The following is a 24,912-nucleotide window of genomic DNA, read 5'->3' as shown; positions in this document are numbered from 1 at the left end:
CTCCCCCATGAAATTAGGAGTATAACCACAACATAGACATTTTTAGGTGCTCCCTATCTGTGAAGAGCGGCCTACGACGATCCCTAATCAAAGTCCTTTATTTATATATAGCTCATTCTCTACTTCTCTGAACGTAATTCACCATGAAACTCAACCGTACCCAAAAGCCTCATGCAGCCTTTATCTACCACCCCCATTTCCTCAAGATGGTTGTACCATCAATGTATATAAGCACCTGTACTTTGTGTCACCCCCACCTGATTGTAGATTGTAAGCTCTGGAGTAGGGTTGTCATTATTTTTGCTTTGTTTATCTTAAACTTGGGAACTTTTTACTGTATTATATGAACTGCTGACTTGTAAAGCTGTGCGGAATGTGCTTGCGATATATAAATAAAGGTTATTATTAGTAGACTGAAGATGGCGAAGTTCAAGCTGTTAGCTTTGCCATGCGTAGGAGGAAAGAATCTTTTACATGACCACAACTGCACAAACGAGGGCTGGCTGCTGTGCTAACACAGGGTGTAGAGTGAACACGGCAAGCTGCTGGACTGTAAGAGCGGTGCAGCTGGAGAGGGTTACGGTGGATTGAAAAATATATGTGCTTGGTGTCTGAGATTGGTCAAAAACAGCAGCCAATCCCACCCATCTCAGACAGCTCGAAAACCCGACCCTGGACATGTCTTATTAACTCTCAGCACTATACATACTGGAGTCTGCTTAAATCACTGAGGCTACCATCCTCGATGATACATATCTTCCCTCGAGGACAAGTCCAGCAACCATCTTACACAAGGGATTCTGCTTTAATGGAATGCAGGTGGGAATTATATACACCCCTGAATAGAGAAGGCTTTATTCCAAAAAACAAGCAACTGTTTTCTGGGAAATAGACATAAATCTGTTTAGGGGTCTGGCTCTTATGCAGTTTCTCAGGCACTTGGCATGTGTAGGGGGAATCTGTGTAGAAATGTTACGTGATAGATTTAGAGCATAAAATGGAGACTGAGAAGACACAATGGAACCTGACTTCCCACAATACACACACGTCTGACCGGAATAATGACTACTACGATTAATTTTTTAATTGAACCATTAGTTCATGTGGAGAATCTGCCATGTTCCTCATTGGCCCCTATCTCCTCCATCTCATGTCCTGATTCTGCACTGAAGCATTACAATGAAACACTGCAAAGTGCCCTGGATGAAATTGCACCTCCTATACATAGAACAACTCGGCACAGACGGCGACAACCATGGCACATGCTGCAAACACGTTTCCTGCAGCTGTGCTCTCGGTGCGCCGAACGTCTGTGGAGAAAATCTAATCTACCCAAAGATTTCATCCATTATAAGTTCATGCTAAAAACATACAACTCTGCCCTTCACCTCTCCAAACAAACCTATTTTAACACCCTCATCACCTCACTGTCCAATAACCCTAAACATTTCTTTGATCATTTTAATTCCCTAATCAACCCAAGAGTTCAGGCCCCAACCAAGGATTTCCGCGCTGACAATCTGGCCAATTAAAAGAAAAAATTGACCACATCCGACAGGAAATTATCTCCCAATCTCCTCAGACCAGGCACTGTCCTCCCTCCCCCACTGCATCTAGTTCACTCTCTGACTTTGAACCAGTTACAGAAGAAGTGATCAGGCTCCTTGCATCTTCTCGCTCCACCACTTGCACCAGTGACCCCATTCCGTCACATCTCCAGTCCCTTTCCCCGGGTGTCACCTCTCACCTAACAAACATATTCAACCTCTCTCTCTCTCTTCCAGTATCTTTCCCTCATTTAAGCATGCCATCATATTATTATTATAATATATATATAGCACCATTGATTCCATGGTGCTGTACATGAGAAGGAGTAACATACAAATTAGATATCACTTACAGTAAGCAAACTAACAATCACAGACTGATACAGAGGGGCGAGGACCCTGCCCTTGCGGGCTTACATTCTACAGGATTATGGGGATGGAGACAGTGGGTTGAGGGTTGCAGGAGCTCCGGTGTTGGTGAGGCGGTAGCTTCGGTAGTGATGAGGAGGCAGCGGGGTCAGTGCAGGCTGTAGGCTTTCCTGAAGAGATGGGTTTTCAGGTTCTGTCTGAAGGATCCGAATGTGGTTGATAGTCGGATGTGTTGGGGCAAAGAATTCCAGAGGATGGATATTCAGAAGTCTTGAAGGCGGTTGGGTGAGGAGCGGAAAAGTGTGGAGGAGAGGAGGTCTTGGGAGGACCGGAGATTACGTGAGGGAAGTAATTTGAACTGGATATGCTGAGGGAATGGGAGCCAGTGAAGAGATTTGCAGAGAGGGGAAGCGGAGGAGTAGCGAGGAGAGAGATGAATTAGTCGAGCAGCAGAGTTAAGGATGGACTGGAGAGGTGCAAGGGTGTTAGGAGGAAGGCCGCAGAAAAGGATGTTGCAGTAGTCAAGGCGGGAGATGATGAGGGCATGCACAAGCATTTTAGTACATCGACGATTGAGGAAAGGACGGATTCTGGAGATATTTTTGAGCTGGAGGTGACAGGAGGTGGAAAGAGCTTAGATGTATGGTTTGAAGCACAAGGCAGAGTCAAGGGTTACTCCGAGGCAGTGGACTTCCGGTACGGGGGAAAGTGTGATGTCGTTAATTGCGATAGATAGGTCAGGTATGGAAGATCTATGGGGTGGAGAAAAGATGATGAGTTCAGATTTGTCCACATTGAGTTTGAGGAAGCGAGAGGAGACGGAGTATATGGCTGATAGACACTCTGGGATTCTGGACAGCAGAGAGGTGACATCTGGGCCAGAAAGGTAGATCTGAGTGTCATCAGCATAAAGGTAGTACTGGAATCCATGGGACTTTATGACTTGTCCCAGGCCAAGTGTATATATTAAGAAGAGTAGGGGTCCTAGAACAGAGCCTTGGAGGACTCCAACAGAGAGGGTGGGATGAGGAGGTAGCGTGGGAGACGCTGAATGTGTGGTTGGAAAGGTATGAGGAGATCCAGGATAGGGCGAGGTCTTTGATGTCAAAGGAGAGGATCTGTAGTAGGAGGCAGTGGTCAACTGTGTCGAAAGCAGAGGACAGGTCTAAAAGGAGGAGTACAGAGTATCGTCTGTTAGCTTTGGCTGTAAGTAGGTCATTAGTGATTTTGGTCAGGGCTGTCTCAGTTGAGTGATGGGGCGGAAACTAGATTGTAGATTGTCGAAGAGCAAGTTAGATGAGAGGTGGGAGGAAAGTTCAACGTGGACGTGCTGCTCCAGGAGTTTGGAAGAGAATGGGAGCAGCGATATTGGGCGATAGCTGGACATAGCTGTTGGGTCAAGGGTTGGCTTTTTAAGGATAGACATGATTGTGGCATGTTTGAAAGCAGAAGGGAAGGTGCCAGAAGTTAGTGATAGGTTGAAGAGGTGGGTTAGGGATGGGATAAGTGTGGTGGTGAGGTTGGGGAGGAGGTGGGATGGGGTCAAGCGCACAGGTGGTGAGGTGCGATTTGGAGAGGAGACAATTAAGCCCCCCTTCAGTGATCTTGGAGAGGGAAGTTATGGGGTTTGGGCATTGGTCTGGTATACAAAGAGGTTGTGGTGGTTGAACAATGAAGTCTTGTCTGCTCGATGGTATTTTTAAAGTGTGGCAAAGTCCTCAGCAGAGATGAGGGAGGTTGGAGGGGGCAGTGGGGGCGGAGGAGGGAATTAAAGGTTTTGAATAACTGAGGTTGTAGAATAGGGAGGATACGAGGGTTGTGAAGTAGGCCTGTTTAGCAGTGGTGAGAGCAGATTTAAAAGCAAGTGTTGCCTGTTTGAATGGAGTGAAGTCGTCTTGCGAATGTGTTTTCTTCCAATGCCGCTCTGCAACCCTGGACAGTTGCCGGAGCTTTTTAGTGGTGTTATTGTGCCAGGGTTGTCTATTGATACGTCGCACTCTGCCATGAACGAGAGGGACGACCGTGTCAATAGCGAGAGTGGCACTGTAGAAAGCAGTGGCAGTGTCGTGAGGATATGGATGCCAGTGGTAGGATAGAGTCAGAGAGCGTGTGGGAGTCTAGGTGTGCAAGGTTTCTGCGGGGGTGCGCATGTTGCTGGACATGGGTGACCGGTGAGGAGGACAGGGATGAGAAAGTGATCAGATGGTATACATCCTTTACTTCAAAAAACCATCCCTCAACCAAAACTGTGGCACTAACTATAAACCTGTCTCTAATCTTTCCTTCATCTCTAAACTCCTCGAATGCCTGGTCCACTCCCGTCTTATCCGCTATCTCTCAGATAACTCTTCGTCCTCTTCAATCTGGTTTCTGCTCTTTACACTCTACTGAAACTGCCCTCACTAAAGTCTCTAATGATCTACTAACAGCTAAATCTAATGGTCACTACTCCATGCTAATTCTCTTGGATCTCTCCACAGCATTCGATACTGTGGATCATCAGCTCCTCCTCACTATGCTCCGCTCCATCGGCCTCAAGGACACCGTTCTCTCCTGGTTCTCCTATCTCTCTGACCGCTCCTTCACTGTATCTTTTGCTGGTTCCTCATCCTCTCACCTTCCCCTTACTGTTGGGGTTCCTCAAGGATCAGTCCTAAGCCCCCTCTTCTTCTCTTTGTATACTGCCCCATTGGACAAACAATCAGTAGATTTGGTCTCCAGTACCATCTCTATGCTGACGACACCCAATTATACACTTATTCTCCTATTATCACAACTGCCTTTTTAGAAAACACCAGTGATTGTCGTACAGCTGTCTCTAACAGTATGTCCTGCCTATATCTGAAACTGAACCTGTCAAAAACAGAATTCCTCGTTTTCTCTCCCTCTACTAACCTACCTTTTCTTGACATTGCCATCTCCGTGTGTGGTTCCACAATTACTCCCAAGCAACATGCCCGCTACTTTGGGGTCATACTTGATTCCGAGCTTTCCTTCACCCCCCACATCCAATCATTGGCTCGCTCTTGTTATCTGCATCTGAAAAACATTTCTAGAATTTGCCCTTTTCTTACTTTCGACTCTGCAAAAACTCTTACTGTTTCACTCATTCATTCTCGTCTGGACTATTGTAACTCTCTACTAATCGGCCTCCCTCTTACCAAACTCTCCCCACTCCAATCTGTCCTGAATGCTGCTGCCAGGATCATATTCCTCACCAACCGTTACACTGATGCCTCTACCCTGTGCCAGTCATTACACTGGTTACCCATCCGCTCCAGAATCCAGTACAAAACTATTACCCTCATCCACAAAGCACTCCATGGCTCAGCACCACCCTACATCTCCTCTCTGGTCTCAGTCTACCACCCTACCCGCACTCTCCGTTCTGCTAATAACCTGAGGTTAACATCCTCAATAATCAGAACCTCCCACTCCCGTCTCCAATACTTTTCACGTTCTTCGCCAATTCTTTGGAATGCACTACCCAGGTTAATAGGATTAATCCCCATAGTTTTAAGCGTGCTCTAAAAACACACTTGTTCAGACTGGCCTACCGCCTCAACGCAATAACCTAACTATCCCTGTGTGGCCCATTCAAAAAACGTCAACCATAAATCAGGTTCCTCGCATCATGTTCTCATACACTTTATGCAGTTAATAGCCCTCTGTGTCTGTACTGTTACATATTTAGTCTGTTAACTGGTTCATGCAGCATTACATGAACACCCGATCCTTACACTATGGCTGGCCCGAACAACGAAAGCAATTGTTACCATCCACCTCTCGTGTCTCCCCTTTTTCCTCATAGATTGTAAGCTTGCGAGCAGCAGGGCCCTCACTCCTTATCTGTTTTGAACTGTGATTACTGTTATGCTGTAACTTCTATTGTCTGTACAAGTCCCCTCTATAATTGTAAAGCGCTGCGGAATATGTTGGCGCTATACAAATAAAATTATTATTAATATTTATTATGTGCACCAGCAAACCGCCTCTTCACGGTGCACAGGAACAGCACAGGTACACCTAAAACGTTCATCTGAATGAGCCCTGGGGAAACAAATCACGGAGCCGTCAGGAGGACGGACACTCAGCTAATTACACAGGAAGAAGACAGATTGCAGCAGACACGGAGAAAGTCTTCAATGCTTTATTCCATAATAATTACAATATTGTTCTAATATCCACGATGGTGAGTGGGAAGGTTCACCCTGACGAGTTTCTGGCGGACCACCCTTAGTCATAGAGTATATCAGAGAATCATGGGATATACCATTTAAAGCAACCAACCACCAATCATGAGAACCACGGAAAACCACGTAACACAGAAATTATAAGAATAAATGTAACAAAATGCAATTAATACAGCGCTATATGGAATATGGACCAGCTTCTAATCAGAGAACAATATCAACACTACATGTCAGTAATTAATCATAGTATAATTTCTATAAGTCATTCCTATGGGTTGCTTCGTGTCCAACCTAATCTCAGGCACCTTCCTCAATAACAGTTTTTCCTCCAGTCTCCTCCTCTATCTGGACGAGTAACTCCATTTCAAAGAATGTGAGACTTTGAATGTTCCCCTTATCTGTCTCCAAAAAAGGTCTAGTTACCCCCGAATGTGTCCTGTTGTTACTGGTAACGTTTGTAGAGATTCCAATATTCTTTTTTCAGTTTTCGGCTTGTACATCCCACATATTTAAGGTTGCATTAATTGCACTGTGTATGCATATTAGTCCAAAAAATATATATGAACACATTCAAGATAACATAAATACATAAGGGCCCGCTAGTTAAATAGACAAACCACCAGAATGTATAGTTCAAAAATAAAATAAACCTTTATTAATACAACATTGTTAAAACCAGGTGCTGATATAACACCATTAGAACATTAAAAAATGCCTCCAGTCATAGTGATCAGGGCTCAAATAACCACCAATTAACGCCTAATATACTGACACACAGCAAGTGACTATCATAATGGCAGTAGAATAAACAGTTGAGGAGAGGAATAATACATATAAGATACGATGTTATAATGGCTCTGCCGCCATATAGCCCATATAGTAAGACAAAAGAAGTTCAAGCATATATATGTTACACAGGTAACTAAAAAATAAATGCTGAATGAGGGTGGCCGCAAAGAAACCTGATATGAATGGTATACAGGTCCTTTTTAAAAAATTAGCATATAGTGTTAAATTTCATTATTTCCCATAATGTAATGATTACAATTAAACTTTCATATATTATAGATTCATTATCCACCAACTGAAATTTGTCAGGTCTTTTATTGTTTTAATGCTGATGATTTTGGCCTACAACTCCTGATAACCCAAAAAACCTGTCTCAATAAATTAGCATATTTCACCCGTCCAATCAAATAAAAGTGTTTTTTAATACCAAACACAAAAACCATCAAATAACAATGTTCAGTTATGCACTCAATACTTGGTCGGGAATCCTTTGGCAGAAATGACTGCTTCAATGCGGCGTGGCATGGAGGCAATCAGCCTGTGACACTGCTGAGATGTTATGGAGGCCCAGGATGCTTCAATAGCGGCCTTAAGCTCATCCAGAGTGTTGGGTCTTGCGTCTCTCAACTTTCTCTTCACAATATCCCACAGATTCTCTATGGGGTTCAGGTCAGGAGAGTTGGCAGGCCAATTGAGCACAGTAATACCATGGTCAGTAAACCATTTACCAGTGGTTTTGGCACTGTGAGCAGGTGCCAGGTCGTGCTGAAAAATGAAATCTTCATCTCCATAAAGCATTTCAGCCGATGGAAGCATGAAGTGCTCCAAAATCTCCTGATAGCTAGCTGCATTGACCCTGCCCTTGATGAAACACAGTGGACCAACACCAGCAGCTGACATGGCACCCCACACCATCACTGACTGTGGGTACTTGACACTGGACTTCAGGCATTTTGGCATTTCCTTCTCCCCAGTCTTCCTCCAGACTCTGGCACCTTGATTTCCGAATGACATGCAAAATTTGCTTTCATCAGAAAAAAGTACTTGGGACCACTTAGCAACAGTCCAGTGCTGCTTCTCTGTAGCCCAGGTCAGGCGCTTCTGCCGCTGTTTACCTGGGGAATGCGGCACCTGTAGCCCATTTCCTGCACACGCCTGTGCACGGTGGCTCTGGATGTTTCCACACCAGACTCAGTCCACTGCTTCCTCAGGTTCCCCAAGGTCTGGAATCGGTCCTTCTCCACAATCTTCCTCAGGGTCCGGTCACCTCTTCTCGTTGTACAGCGTTTTCTGCCACATTGTTTCCTTCCAACAGACTTACCATTGAGGTGCCTTGATACAGCACTCTGGGAACAGCCTATTTGTTGAGAAATTTCTTTCTGGGTCTTACCCTCTTGCTTGAGGGTGTCAATGATGGCCTTCTTGACATCTGTCAGGTCGCTAGTCTTACCCATGATGGGGGTTTTGAGTATTGAACCAGGCAGGGAGTTTTTAAAAGCCTCAGGTATCTTTTGCATGTGTTTAGAGTTAATTAGTTGATTCAGAAGATTAGGGTAATAGGTCGTTTAGAGAACCTTTTCTTGATATGCTAATTTATTGAGACAGTTTTTTTGGGTTATCAGGAGTTGTAGGCCAAAATCATCAGTATTAAAACAATAAAAGACCTGACAAATTTCAGTTGGTGGATAATGAATCTATAATATATGAAAGTTTAATTGTAATCATTACATTATGGTAAATAATGAAATTTAACACTATATGCTAATTTTTTGAGAAGGACCTGTAGCTGCTATAAATAAAAAATCTCCTAACAAATTTACCCAGTGGAGGCTGCACGAGACCTGAAGGTTCCCCAACGCGCGTTTCAAATTGAATTCTTCTTCCGGGCACTAACAGAAAATGTGCAATCTGCATTCAAACAAAATTTGACAGGTGCATAAGTATGGGCACCCTTATCATTTTCTTGTTTTAAATACTCCTACCTACTTTTTACTGACTTACTAAAGCACTTTTTTTGGTTTTGTAAGCTCATTGAGCTTTGAACTTCATAGCCAGGTGTATGCAATCATGAGAAAAGCTACTTAAAGTGGCCACTTGCAAGTAGTTCTCCTGTTTGAATCTCCTCTGAAGAGTGGCATCATGGGCTCCTCAAAACAACTGTCAAATGATCTGAAAACAAAGATTATTCAACATAGTTGTTCAGGGGAAGGATACAAAAAGCTTTCTCAGAGATTTAACCTGTCAATTTCCACTGTGAGGAACATAGTAAGGAAATGGAAGAACACAGGTACAGTTCTTGTTAAGGCCAGAAGTGGCAGGCCAAGAAAAACATCAGAAAGGCAGAGAAGAATGGTGAGATCAGTCAAGGACAATCCTCAGACCATCTCCAGAGAGCTGCAGCATCAACTTGCTGCAGATGGTGTCACTGTGCATCGGTCAACTATACAACGCACTGTGTTTTTTTGCCACCATGCATAACGCCTTTTTGTATTACCAAACAACTCAATCTTGGTTTCATCAGTCCACAGGACCTTCATCCAAAAAGAAATTGGCTTCTCCAAATATGCTTTTGCATACCTCAGACGACTCTGTTTGTGGCGTGCTTGCAGAAACGGCTTCTTTCGCATCACTCTCCCATACAGCTTCTCCTTGTGCAAAGTGCGTTATATATATATATATATATATATATATATATATATATATATATATAGCAGCCACATAGTATATTACACAGGCCGCATAGTATATAGGAGCCACGTAGTATATAGCAGCCACACAGTATATAACACAGCCACGTAGTATATAAACACGGCCCACGTAGTGTATAGCACAGGCCACGTAGTATATAACACAGGCCACGCAATATATAACACAGGCCACGCAATATATAACACAGGCAACGCAGTATATAACAGCCCACGCAGTATATAAGACAGCCCACGTAATATATAGCACAGCCCACGCAGTATATAACACACGGCATGCAGAACATAAGGCACGCAGTACATAACAGTGCACGCAGTATATAGCACAGCCCACGCAGTATATAACATAGGCCACGCAGTATATTACAGTGGCCACGCAGTATATGACACAGCCCACGCAGTATATAACACAGCCCATGCAGTATATAACACAGCCCACGCAGTATATAACACAAGTCCCACGCAGTATATAGCAGCCACGCAGTATATATAGCAGCCACGCAGTATATAACACAGCCCACGAAGTATATAGCAGTGTGGGCACCATATCCCTGTTAAAAAAAATAATTAAAATAAAAAATAGTTATATACTCACCCGCCGGCGTCCAGCGAAGCTGTCCCGTGCGCGCATCGGTGGACGACGGAAGGTGAGAATAGCAGGTTTTTTGTTTTTCTTATTATTTTTAACATTAGATTTTTTTACTATTGATGCTGCATAGGAGGCATCAATAGTAAAAAATTGGTCACACAGGGTTAATAGCAGCATTAATGGAGTGCGTTACACCGCGGCATAACGCGATCCGTTAACGCTCCCATTAACCCTGTGTGAGCGCTGACTGGAGGGGAGTATGGAGCGGGCACCGGGCACTGACTGGACGGAAGTAGGGAGCAACTAATTCTCGGCCGGGCCGACGCACGATTTCCGTGACAAACAGAAACAGATGGAAGTGCCCCTTAGACGATTATATATAGATGAGGGAATTAACCTCAACCTAATGCGTTGGTTTTTTTTACATATGTGTGAAATATCTGGTATTGTTACCTACACTGGTTACATGTTTTAGTGGATTCCATTAAAAGTTAAGTTCTTATGTGGAAATTAACATGTTACATTTAGTGCCTAAAGACTTGAGAAACCTTTGATGGAAAGCCAAGCTGTTCTAAACTGTTTGAGATACATACTGGGAGACGGCATATTACCGAGGGGACGCCCTGTATTAGAGAAATACTACATTAACAGGAAGTGAGAGCTGCGGCTGACCGATCACTTCCTGTTATTTACTTATGTTTGAAGGCTGGGACAGTGATATCAGAGCTTACTGGGCGCAGAGCTCCATGTGACTTAACAACCTCATCTGAGCACAGGAGAAAGAGGGCAGACATCGCGGAAGTGTAGCCAACACGTGAGGGGAGTATAAGGTTTATTTTAATAGGGACAAACATTCAGATTGAGATGGGGTTGTCCTCGTAGTGGACCCATTTCATACACAACACTTTTGACTATCAAAACAAAAATATATATTTATTTTCTGTAAATGTTTGTAAAAATGTTTCATATTAAACAGCTCCCCCGCTGTGTGCGACTTCTCTGATGACTATGAAGTTTGTCTTTGCTAATAAAGCATTTTCCACATTCGGAGCATGAGTACGGCTTCCCTACTGTGTAACTACTCTGATGTCTAACCTGAAAGGATTCCTTTAAAGAAACATTGTCCACACTCTGAACATGAATTTTCTTATGTCTGAGAAGACTTGATTCATATATAAAACAGATCCCACATTCGCTACATGTAAAGGGATTCTCTCCATTGTGATCTCTTTGATGATCACTTAGCAGGGCTTCAGTATTAAAACATTTCCCACATTCGGAGCATGAATACTGTTTTTCTTCTGTGTGCATTTTCAGATGAGTAATAAGATTTGATTTACTCATAAAGAATTTTCCACATTCTGAACATGTATATGCATTTCCTGTGTGAATTCTCTCATGTGCAGTAAGACTTTATTTACATCTAAAAACTTTCTGACATTTTGAACATGAATATGGCTTATCTCCTGTATGAATTTTCTCATGCGTAATAAGATTGGATTTCTGTGTAAAACTTTTCTGACATACTAAACATGAATAAGGCGTCTCTCCTGTGTGAATTCTTTCATGCGTAATAAGACTTGATTTACAGGTCCTTCTCAAAAAATTAGCATATAGTGTTAAATTTCATTATTTACCATAATGTAATGATTACAATTAAACTTTCATATATTATAGATTCATTATCCACCAACTGAAATTTGTCAGGTCTTTTATTGTTTTAATACTGATGATTTTGGCATACAACTCCTGATAACCCAAAAAACCTGTCTCAATAAATTAGCATATTTCACCCGTCCAATCAAATAAAAGTGTTTTTTAATGACAAACCAAAAAACCATCAAATAATAATGTTCAGTTATGCACTCAATACTTGGTCGGGAATCCTTTGGCAGAAATGACTGCTTCAATGCGGCGTGGCATGGAGGCAATCAGCCTGTGACACTGCTGAGATGTTATGGAGGCCCAGGATGCTTCAGTAGCGGCCTTAAGCTCATCCAGAGTGTTGGGTCTTGCGTCTCTCAACTTTCTCTTCACAATATCCCACAGATTCTCTATGGGGTTCAGGTCAGGAGAGTTGGCAGGCCAATTGAGCACAGTAATACCATGGTCAGTAAACCATTTACCAGTGGTTTTGGCACTGTGAGCAAGTGCCAGGTCGTGCTGAAAAATGAAATCTTCATCTCCATAAAGCATTTCAGCCGATGGAAGCATGAAGTGCTCCAAAATCTCCTGATAGCTAGCTGCATTGACCCTGCCCTTGATGAAACACAGTGGACCAACACCAGCAGCTGACATGGCACCCCACACCATCACTGACTGTGGGTACTTGACACTGGACTTCAGGCATTTTGGCATTTCCTTCTCCCCAGTCTTCCTCCAGACTCTGGCACCTTGATTTCCGAATGACATGCAAAATTTGCTTTCATCAGAAAAAAGTACTTGGGACCACTTAGCAACAGTCCAGTGCTGCTTCTCTGTAGCCCAGGTCAGGCGCTTCTGCCGCTGTTTATGGTTCAAAAGTGGCTTTACCTGGGGAATGCGGCACCTGTAGCCCATTTCCTGCACACGCCTGTGCACGGTGGCTCTGGATGTTTCCACACCAGACTCAGTCCACTGCTTCCTCAGGTTCCCCAAGGTCTGGAATCGGTCCTTCTCCACAATCTTCCTCAGGGTCCGGTCACCTCTTCTCGTTGTACAGCGTTTTCTGCCACATTTTTGCCTTCCAACAGACTTACCATTGAGGTGCCTTGATACAGCACTCTGGGAACAGCCTATTTGTTGAGAAATTTCTTTCTGGGTCTTACCCTCTTGCTTGAGGGTGTCAATGATGGCCTTCTTGACATCTGTCAGGTCGCTAGTCTTACCCATGATGGGGGTTTTGAGTAATGAACCAGGCAGGGAGTTTTTAAAAGCCTCAGGTATCTTTTGCATGTGTTTAGAGTTAATTATTTGATTCAGAAGATTAGGGTAATAGGTCGTTTAGAGAACCTTTTCTTGATATGCTAATTTATTGAGACAGGTTTTTTGGGTTATCAGGAGTTGTATGCCAAAATCATCAGTATTAAAACAATAAAAGACCTGACAAATTTCAGTTGGTGGATAATGAATCTATAATATATGAAAGTTTAATTGTAATCATTACATTATGGTAAATAATGAAATTTAACACTATATGCTAATTTTTTGAGAAGGACCTGTATATATAAAACTTTTCTGACATATTAAACATGAATAAGGCTTTTCTCCTGTGTGAGTTCTCTGATGTTTAACAAGAATTGATTTTAACCCCTTCCCGACATGTGACGGTATAGTACGTCACATGTCGGGACCCCCGCTTTGATGTGCGCTCCGGCGGTGAGCGCACATCAAAGTCGCGACATGTCAGCTGTTTTTTACAGCTGACATGTGCGCGCAATAGCGGCGGGTGAAATCGCGATCACCCGCCGCTATTAACTAGTTAAATGCCGCTGTCAAGCGCAGACAGCGGCATTTAACTACCGCATCCGGCCGTGCGGCCGGATATGAGCGCATCGCCGACCCCCGTCACATGATCGGGGGTCGGCGATGTGTCAGGAAGGTAACCATAGAGGTCCTTGAGACCTCTATGGTTACTGATTGCCGGTGGCTGTGAGCGCCACCCTGTGGTCGGCGCTCACAGCACACCTGCAAATCTGCTGTGTAGCAGCGATCTTATGATCACTGCTGCATAGCAGAGCCGATCGGGCTGTGCCTGCTTCTAGCCTCCCATGGAGGCTATTGAAGCATGGCAAAAGTAAAAAAAAAAAGTTTTTAAAAATGTGAAAAAAATAAAAAAAATATAAAAGTTTAAATCACCCCCCTTTCGCCCCAATCAAAATAAATCAATAAAAAAAAACCCCAACCTACACATATTTGGTATCGCCGCGTTCAGAATCGCCCGATCTATCAATAAAAAAAAAGCATTAACCTGATCGCTAAATGGCGTAATGAGAAAAAAATTCGAAACGCCAGATTTACGTTTTTTTGGTCGCCACGACATTGCATTAAAATGCAATAACGGGCGATCAAAAGAACGTATCTACACCAAAATGCTATCATTAAAAACGCCAGCTCGGCACGCAAAAAATAAGCCCTCACCTGACCCCAGATCACGAAAAATGGAGACGCTACGAGTATCGGAAAATGGCGCAATTTTGTTTTGTTTTGTTTTTTGCAAAGTTTGGAATTTTTTTTCACCACTTAGGTGAAAAATAACCTAGTCATGTTAGGTGTCTATAAACTCGTAGTGACCTGGAGAATCATAATGGCAGGTCAGTTTTAGCATTTAGTGAACCTAGCAAAATAGGCAAGCAAAAAACAAGTGTGGGATTGCACTTTTTTTGCAATTTCACTGCACTTGGAATTTTTTTCCCGTTTTCTAGTACACGACATGCTAAAACCAATGATGTCGTTCAAAAGTACAACTCGTCCCGCAAAAAATAAGCCCTCACATGGCCAAATTGACGGAAAAATAAAAAAGTTATGGCTCTGGGAAGGAGGGTAGCGAAAAACGAAAATGGAAAAACGGAAAAAGCTCCGGGGGTGAAGGGGTTAAAGTAAAACATTTCCCACATTCTGAACATGAATACGGCCTCTCTCCTGTGTGAAATAACCTATGAGTAACAATATGTGATTTTTTGTTATAACATTTCCACATTCTGAACATGAATACGGCTTCTCTCCTGTGTGAATTATCTCGTGTGAAATAAGACTTGATTTAGATGCAAAACTTTTCTGGCATACCGAACATGAATACAGCTTCTCTCCTGTATGTCTTCTCTCATGTTTAACAAGATATGATTTTATAATAAAACATTTTCCACACACTGAACACGAATATGGCTTCTCTCCTGTGTGAATTCTCTCATGTGAAATAAGATTTGATTGATATGCAAAACTTTTCTTGCATACCGAACAAGAATACGGCTTCTCTCCTGTATGTAGTCTCTCATGTTTAACAAGATATGATTTTATAATAATACATTTTCCACACACTGAACACAAATATGGCTTCTCTCCTGTGTGAATTCTCTGATGTGTAACAAGATGTGATTTCATAATAAAACATTTCCCACATTCTGAACATGAAAATGGCTTCTCTCCTGTGTAAATATTCTCATGCTTACTAGATCTGATTTATCTATAAAACATTTTCCACATGCTGAACATGAAAATGGCTTCTCTCCTGTGTGAATTCTCTCATGTCTAACAAGATCCGATTTATATATAAAACATTTTCCACATTCCAAACATGAAAACGGCCTTTTTCCTTTGTGAATACTCTCATGTTTAAGGTGGTTAGATTTTTGGGAAAAACATTTCCCACATTCTGAACATGAATATGGCATCTCGATTTTGTGACTTTTCTCATGTAAAACAAGATTCCATTTGTTTATAAAACGCTTTCCACATTCAGAACATGAATACGGCTTCTCTCCTGTATGTATTCTCTGATGTCTAGTAAGATGATATTTGTCTGAAAAACATTTCTTACATTCTGAACATGAAAATGGCTTCTCTCTTGTGTGACTTCTCCTATATTTAACAAGATGTTCTCCATGTACATTAACCCCTTAAGCCCCGAGGGTGGTTTGCACGTTAATGACCGGGCCAATTTTTACAATTCTGACCACTGTCCCTTTATGAGGCTATAACTCTGGAACGCTTTGACGGATCTTGGCGATTCTGACATTGTTTTCTCGTGACATATTGTACTTCATGTTAGTCATAAAATTTATTCGATATAACTTGCGTTTATTTGTGAAAAAAATGGAAATTTGGCGAAAATTTTGAAAATTTTGCAATTTTCCAACTTTGAATTTTTATGCCCTTAAATCACAGACATATGTCATGCAAAATACTTAATAAGTAACATTTCCCACATGTCTACTTTACATCAGTACAATTTTGGAACCAAAATTTTTTTTTGTGACGGAGTTATAAGGGTTAAAAGTTGACCAGCAATTTCTCATTTTTACAACACCATTTTTTTTTAGGGGCCACATCTTATTTGAAGTCATTTTGAGGGGTCTATATGATAGAAAATACCCAAGTGTGACACCATTCTAAAAACTGCACCCCTCAAGGTGCTCAAAACCACATTCAAGAAGTTTATTAACCCTTCAGGTGTTTCACAGGAATTTTTGGAATGTTTAAATAAAAATGAACATTTAACTTTTTTTCACACAAAATTTATTTCAGCTCCAATTTCTTTTATTTTACCAAGGGTAACAGGAGAAAATGGACCCCCAAAGTTGTTGTACAATTTGTCCTGAGTACGCTGATACCCCATATGTGGGGGTAAACCACTGTTTGGGCGTATGGCAGAGCTCGGAAGGAAAGGAGCGCCATTTGACTTTTCAATGCAAAATTGACTGGAATTGAGATGGGACGCCATGTTGCGTTTGGAGAGCCCCTGATGTGCCTAAACACTGAAACCCCCTACAAGTGACACCATTTTGGAAAGTAGACCCCCTAAGGAACTTATCTTGATGTGTGGTGAGCACTTTGACCCACCAAGTGCTTCACAGAAGTTTATAATGCAGAGCCGTAAAAATAAAAAATCATATTTTTTCACAAAAATGATCTTTTCGCCCCCAATTTTTTATTTTCCCAAGGGTAAGAGAAGAAATTGGACCGCAAAAAATGTTGTGCAATTTGTCCTGAGTACGCTGATACCCCATATGTGGGGGTAAACCACTGTTTAGGCGTATGGCAGAGCTCGGAAGGAAAGGAGCGCCATTTGACTTTTCAATGCAAAATTGACTGGAATTGAGATGGGACGCCATGTTGCGTTTGGAGAGCCCCTGATGTGCCTAAACACTGAAACCCCCTACAAGTGACACCATTTTGGAAAGTAGACCCCCTAAGGAACTTATCTTGATGTGTGGTGAGCACTTTGACCCACCAAGTGCTTCACAGAAGTTTATAATGCAGAGCCGTAAAAATAAAAAATCATATTTTTTCACAAAAATGATCTTTTCGCCCCCAATTTTTTATTTTCCCAAGGGTAAGAGAAGAAATTGGACCCCAAAAAATGTTGTGCAATTTGTCCTGAGTACGCTGATACCCCATATGTGGGTGTAAACCATTGTTTGGGCGCATGGCAGAGCTTGGAAGGGAAGGAGCGCCATTTGACTTTTCAATGCAAAATTGACTGGAATTGAGATGGGACGCCATGTTGCGTTTGGAGAGCCCCTGATGTGCCTAAACATTGAAACTCCCTACAAGTGACACCATTTTGGAAAGTAGACCCCCTAAGGAACTTATCTAGATGTGTGGTGAGCACTTTGACCCACCAAGTGCTTCACAGAAGTTTATAATGCAGAGCCGTAAAAATAAAAAATCATATTTTTTCACAAAAATGATCTTTTTGCCCCCAATTTTTTATTTTCCCAAGGGTAAGAGAAGAAATTGGACATCAAAAAATGTTGTGCAATTTGTCCTGAGTATGCTGATACCCCATATGTGGGTGTAAACCATTGTTTGGGCGCATGGCAGAGCTTGGAAGGGAAGGAGCGCCATTTGACTTTTCAATGCAAAATTGACTGGAATTGAGATGGGACGCCATGTTGCGTTTGGAGAGCCCCTGATGTGCCTAAACATTGAAACCCCCCACAATTGACACCATTTTGGAAAGTAGACCCCCTAAGGAACTTATCTAGATGTGTTTTGAGAGCTTTGAACCCCCAAGTGTTTCACTACAGATTATAACGCAGAGCCGTGAAAATAATTTTTTTTTTTTCTCAAAAATGATTTTTTAGCCCCCAGCTTTGTATTTTTACAAGGGTAACAGAATAAATTGGACCCCAAAATTTGTTTTTCAATTTGTCCTGAGTACGCTGATACCCCATATGTGGGGGGGAACCACTGTTTGGGCGCATGACAGAGCTCGGAAGGGAAGGAGCGCCATTTGGAATGCAGACTTAAATGGATTGGTCAGCAGCCGTCACGTTGCATTTGCAGAGCCCCTGATGTACCCAAACAGTACAAACCCCCCACAAGTGACCCCATATTGGAAACTAGACCTCCCAAGGAACTTATCTAGATGTGTTTTGAGAACTTTGAACCCCCAAGTGTTTCACTAAAGTTTATAGCGCAAAGCCGTGAAAATAAAAATTCCTTTTTTTTTTTCACAAAAATGATTTTTTAGCCCCCAGTTTTGTATTTTCACAAGGGTAACAGGATAAATTAGACCCCAAAAGTTGTTGTCCAATTTGTCCTGAGTACGCTGATACCCCATATGTGGGGGGGAACCACTGTTTGGGTGCATGACAGAGCTCGGAAGGGAAGGAGCGCCATTTGGAATGCAGCCTTAAATGGATTGGTCTGCAGGCGTCACGTTGCATTTGCAGAGCCCCTGATGTACCCAAACAGTACAAACCCCCCACAAGTGACCCCATATTGGAAACTAGACCTCCCAAGGAACTTATCTAGATGTGTTGTGAGAACTTTGAACCCCCAAGTGTTTCACTACAGTTTATAACGCAGAGCCGTGAAAATAAAACATCTTTTTTTTCCCACAAAAATGATTTTTAGCCCCCCAAATTTTTATTTTCCTAAGGATAACAAGAGAACTTGGACCCCAGAAGTTGTTGTTCAATTTGTCCCGAGTACGCTGATAACACATATGTTGGGGTAAACCCCTTTTTGGGCGCACGGGAGAGCTCGGAAGGGAAGGAGCACTGTTTTACTTTTTCAACGCAGAATTGGCTGGAATTGAGATTGGACGCCATGTCGCGCTTGGAGAGCCCCTGATGTGCCTGGACAGTGGAAACTCCCCAATTCTACCTGAAACCCTAACCCAAACACACCCCTAACCCTAATCCCAACGGTAACCCTAACCACACCCCTAGCCCTGACACACCCATAATTCTAGTCCCAACCCTAATCCAAACCGTAAATGTAATCCAAACCCTAACCCTAACTTTAGCCCCAACCCTAACTTTACCTCCAACCCTAGCCCTAACCCTAACCCTACCCCTAACCCTAACCCTAAACGTGACTGAAATATGTGGCACTGAAATACGTGGCACTGAAATACGTGGCACTTAAATACGTGGCACTGAAACACGTGGCACTGAAATACGTGATACGTGGCACTGAAATACGTGGCACTGAAATACGTGGCACTGAAATACGTGGCACTTAAATACGTGATACGTGGCACTTAAATACGTGGCACTGAAACACGTGGCACTGAAATACGTGATACGTGGCACTGAAATACGTGGCACTGAAATACGTGGCACTGAAATACGTGGCACTGAAATACGTGGTACTAAAATATGTGACACTGAAATACGTGATACGTGGCACTGAAATACGTGATACGTGGCACTGAAATACGTGATACGTGGCACTTAAATACGTGGCACTGAAACACGTGGCACTGAAATACGTGATACGTGGCACTGAAATACGTGGCACTGAAATACGTGGCACTGAAATACGTGGTACTGAAATACGTGGCACTTAAATACGTGGCACTTAAATACGTGGCACTATGACTGTCAGAAAATGTTCATTAAACGGTTAGGGGTAGAGTTAGGGTTAGGGTTTGGATCCCTTTATCACCTTGATGGTGGTGGGTGGCTTTTCAGTGTGTTTTCTGTTTTTTTCCAATAAAAACGCATGCGTTTTTAACGCAAACGCATGTGCTTAAAAACGCAAGAAAATACTGCAGGTTGTATTTCTGAAAATGAACGCATGCAGAAAAAAAACGCATGCGTTTGAAAACGCGACCAAACGCGTACAAAAAACGCATGCGTTTTCAATGTTAAATATAGGGAAAAAACGCATGCGTTTTTTTGTGCAAAAAACGCTGCAGACAAACGCAAGTGTGAAACCAGCGACGCTTTTTATAGCAAAAAAGTTTTTGCGACTCCACATTTTGAGACCTATAATTTTTCCACATTTTGCTCCACAGAGTCATGTGAGGTCTTGTTTTTTGCGGGACGAGTTGACGTTTTTATTGGTAACATTTTCGGACACGTGACCGCTTTTGATCGCTTTTTATTCCGATTTTTGTGAGGCAGAATTACCAAAAACCTGCTATTCATGAATTTCTTTTGGGAGAGGCGTTTATACCGTTCCGCGTTTGGTAAAATTGATAAAGCGGTTTTATTCGACGGGTCAGTACGATTACAGCGATACCTCATTTATATCATTTTTTTATGTTTTGGCGCTTTTATATGATAAAAACTATTTTATAGAAAAAATAATTATTTTGGTATTGCTTTATTCTCAGGACTATAACTTTTTTATTTTTCTGCTGATGATGCTGTATGGCGGCTTGTTTTTTGCGGGACAAGATGACGTTTTCAGCGGTACCATGGATATTTATATCAGTCTTTTTGATCGCGTGTTATTCCACTTTTTGTTCGCCGGTATGGTAATAAAGCGTTGTTTTTTGCCTCGTTTTTTTTTTTTTTTTTCTTACGGTGTTTACTGAAGGGGTTAACTAATGGGGCAGTTTTATAGGTTGGGTCGTTACGGACGCGGCGATACTAAATATGTGTACTTTTATTGTTTTGTTTTTTTTATTTAGATAAAGAAATGTATTTATGGGAATAATATATATATTTTTTTTATTATTTATTTAGGAATTTTTTTCTTTTTTTTTTACACATGTGGAAAATGTTTTTTTTTACTTTTTTACTTTGTCCCAGGGGGGGACATCACAGATCATTGATCTGGCAGTGTGCACAGCACTCTGCCAGATCTGCGATCTGCTGTGCAGGGCTGCAGGCTTACCAAGTGTCTGCACTGAGCAGACACTCGGTAAGCCACCTCCTTCCCTGCAGGACCCGGATGCCGCGGCCATCTTGGATCCGGGACCTGCAGCCAGGAAGGAGGTAGGAGACCCTCGCAGCAACGCGATCACATCGCGTTGCTCCGGGGGTCTCAGGGAAGCCCGCAGGGAGCCCCCTCCCTGCGCGATGCTTCCCTGCACCCCTGGCACATCGCGATCATGTTTGATCGCGGTGTGCCGGGGGTTAATGTGCCGGGGGCGGTCCGTGACCGCTCCTGGCACATAGTGCCGGATGTCAGCTGCGATAGGCAGCTGACACCCGGCCGCGATCGGCCGCGCTCCCCCCGTGAGCGCGGCCGATCGCGTATGACGTACTATCCCGTCACCCGGAATTAAGTCCCAGGTCACCTTGACGGGATAGTACGTCAAACGGGATTAAGGGGTTAAGGGTAGTAGGATTTTCTCTTGAGGACTGACACAGGATATCTTCATCTTTCACATTATATGCTAGAGATAACACGACACTTTCTACAGGACGATCACTTGCATTTTCTGTTAGAAATAAAAATAGATATTTTTTTTTAATCACAACTTTAAATGTAAAGGCCCATCCCTATCCCACCTCTGATCCAGGATGGAGGATCTAGAAGAAATGTAATGGAATTCAATGCACATTAATGGTGAATCCCCTGATCACCAGAAAAAAAGAAGACGCAGAATAGGGAATCCTCCAACGGTTCTAGATCCTCAGTAACTGTGTCTGAGATGTTCTCATCAATCATCAGGGGAAGCAGAAAGGAGACCCCTGGAGTTCCAGACCAAGACCTAGAGCAGACTTGCTCCTCTTCCATGATCATTAGTACACATTCAGACTCGGCAAAATCATATTACAACCAAATAACAATTATACAAACAAATTACAGTCACGAATATGTAATGTCTAGGACAGTAGTGAGGCTGTATTAGATCTGTCAATGCGGAAATGGCCACAATCTAATGAATGAGGTCTCCTCTTACCTGGTGATACAAGAGGCCGGTGCTCCTCCACCACAACGTGCTTATACTGATCCCAGTGTCCTTCTACATAATCCCACTCCTCCACGGAGAAATAGAGAGCGACGTCCAGACACCTGAGAGGAACTTGACAACCAACGAGACCGACATCATCAAGAATTCTCCAGTGTATACTGTATAATCTCCCAGCAGTCTCCTCTCATCACCCAGAATCCTCCAGTGTATACTGTATAATCTCCCAGCAGTCTCCTCTCATCACCCAGAATCCTCCAGTGAATACTGTATAACATCCTAGCAGTCTCATCACCCAGAATCCTCCAGTGTATACTGTATAATCTCCCAGCAGTCTCCTCTTATCACCCAGAATCCTCCAGTGTATACTGTATAATCTCCCAGCAGTCTCCTCTTATCACCCAGAATCCTCCAGTGTATACTGTATAATCTTGTAGCAGTCACCTCTCCGCTCATCACCCAGAATCCCCCAGTGTAATCTCCCAGCAGTCACCTCTCCGGTCAGCAGCTCAGTGATCTTGTTGGCCAGTTCTAGTTCCTTCTTCTCAGGTGTCGGGGAGTGCAGGGGTTCTGTGATGGGGCTCTGGATCTTGCTCCGTCCTCCAGACATACAGGGGGTCACACGATCACCGGACGTCTTCTTCACCACCGTGTGCTCCTGTGTACAGTGACAGACGCCGATCACCACAGATTCTATCCATCTTTTCAGTCCTGTTTAGTGATGAGCGAATATACTCGTTACTCGAGATTTTCCGAGCACGCTCGGGTGTTGTCTGAGTATTTTTTAGTGCTCGGAGATTTTGTTTTCTTCGCCGCAGCTGGATGATTTACAGCTACTAGCCTGCTTGATTACATGTGGGGATTCCCTAGCAACCAGGCAACCCCCACATGTAGTTATATGAAAAAGTTTGGGCACCCCTATTAATCTTAAGCTTAATGTATTATAAAAATTGTTTTTTTTGCAACAGCTATTTCAGTTTCATATATCTAATAACTGTTGGACACAGTAATGTTTCTGCCTTGAAATGAGGTTTATTGTATTAAAACAGAAAATGTGCAATCTGCATTCAGACAAAATTTGACAGGTGCATAAGTATGGGCGCCCTTATCATTTTCTTGTTTTAAATACTCCTACCTACTTTTTACTGACTTACTAAAGCACTTTTTTGGGTTTTGTAACCTCATTGAGCTTTGAACTTCATAGCCAGGTGTATGCAATCATGAGAAAAGCTACTTAAAGTGGCCACTTGCAAGTTGTTCTCCTGTTTGAATCTCCTCTGAAGAGTGGCATCATGGGCTCCTCAAAACAACTGTCAAATGATCTGAAAACAAAGATTATTCAACATAGTTGTTCAGGGGAAGGATACAAAAAGCTGTGTCAGAGATTTAACCTGTCAATTTCCACTGTGAGGAACACAGTAAGGAAATGGAAGAACACAGGTACAGTTCTTGTTAAGGCCAGAAGTGGCAGGCCAAGAAAAACATCAGAAAGGCAGAGAAGAAGAATGGTGAGATCCGTCAAGGACAATCCTCAGACCACCTCCAGAGAGCTGCAGCATCAACTTGCTGCAGATGGTGTCACTGTGCATCGGTCAAATATACAACGCACTTTGCACAAGGAGAAGCTGTACGGGAGAGTGATGCGAAAGAAGCCGTTTCTGCAAGCACGCCACAAACAGAGTCGGCTGAGTTATGCAAAAGTACATTTGGTGAAGCCAATTTCTTTTTGGAAGAAGGTACTGTGGACTGATGAAACCAAGATTGAGTTGTTTGGTCATACAAAAAGGCATTATGCATGGCGGCAAAAAAACACAGCATTCCAAGAAAAACACTTGCTACCCTGTTATGACCCCAATGGCAGAGGGTCTCAGAAATAATTACTAAGTCTGCAAACACAAAAAACCAGCTCATAGGGCAGTGGTAACTGAGCTGACCATATATCTAATCCTAGCACCACAAATAGCAGCAGCCGGGGAACGTGCCTACGTTGGTTCTAGACGTCTCGCGCCAGCCGGAGAACTAACTAACCCTAGAAGGGAAAAGAAAGACCTTTCTTGCCTCCAGAGAAAAGACCCCAAAAGTTGGATACAAGCCCCCAACAAATAATAACGGTGAGGTAAGAGGAAAAGACAAACGTAAGAATAAGCTAGGTATTTAGCAAAGAGAGGCCCACTAGCTAATAGCAGAATATAGTAAGATGACTTATATGGTCAGCAAAAACCCTATCAAAATATCCACGCTGGATATTCAAGAACCCCCGAACTGTCTAACGGCCCGGGGGGAGAACACCAGCCCCCTAGAGCTTCCAGCAAGGTCAGGAATCACATTTAGTACAAGCTGGACAAAAATGAGAGCAAGCAAATAACCAAAAAACAAAGAAGCAGGACTTAGCTTAATTTTGCACGAACCACGACCAGCAGACAGGAGCAAACAGAAAGGATCTGATTACAACGATGCCAGGCACTGGACTAAGGATCCAGGAAGCTTATATAGCAACACCCCTGGACTAACGACCCAGGTGGGTGCCAAACTGAGGAAAGACAATCCCAGAGTCATATCACTAGTAACCACAAGAGGGAGCCAAAAAGTCTAATTCACAACACTACCCACAGTAAAATTTGGTGGAGGTTCCATCATGCTTTGGGGCTGTGTGGCCAATGCCGGCACCGGGAATCTTGTTAAAGTTGAGGGACGCATGGATTCCTCTCAGTATCAGCAGATTCTAGACAATAATGTTCATGAATCAGTGACAAAGTTGAAGTTACGCAGGGGATGGATCTTTCAGCAAGAGAATGATCCAAAACACCGCTCCAAATCTACTCAGGTAATCATGCAGAGGAACAATTACACTGTTCTGGAATGGCCATCCCAGTCCTCAGACCTGAATATCATTGAACATCTGTGGGATCATTTGAAGAGG

At 42.9% G+C, this 24,912-nt stretch overlaps 1 long non-coding RNA gene and 1 pseudogene across 1 annotated transcript in view; both read right to left on the bottom strand.

The window, feature by feature from the left end:
• LOC143808906 (uncharacterized) overlaps window positions 1-24,912 on the bottom strand; it is a 101,822-nt gene that overhangs the window by 8,281 nt on the left and 68,629 nt on the right. The window lies entirely within an intron of this gene.
• LOC143809019 (uncharacterized) lies at window positions 11,606-15,777 on the bottom strand (annotated as a pseudogene).

This window comes from Ranitomeya variabilis, chromosome 2 (assembly GCF_051348905.1).
Source record: "Ranitomeya variabilis isolate aRanVar5 chromosome 2, aRanVar5.hap1, whole genome shotgun sequence".
NCBI classification, from domain to species: domain Eukaryota; kingdom Metazoa; phylum Chordata; class Amphibia; order Anura; family Dendrobatidae; genus Ranitomeya; species Ranitomeya variabilis.
This window is presented reverse-complemented; position numbering and strand designations above follow the sequence as displayed.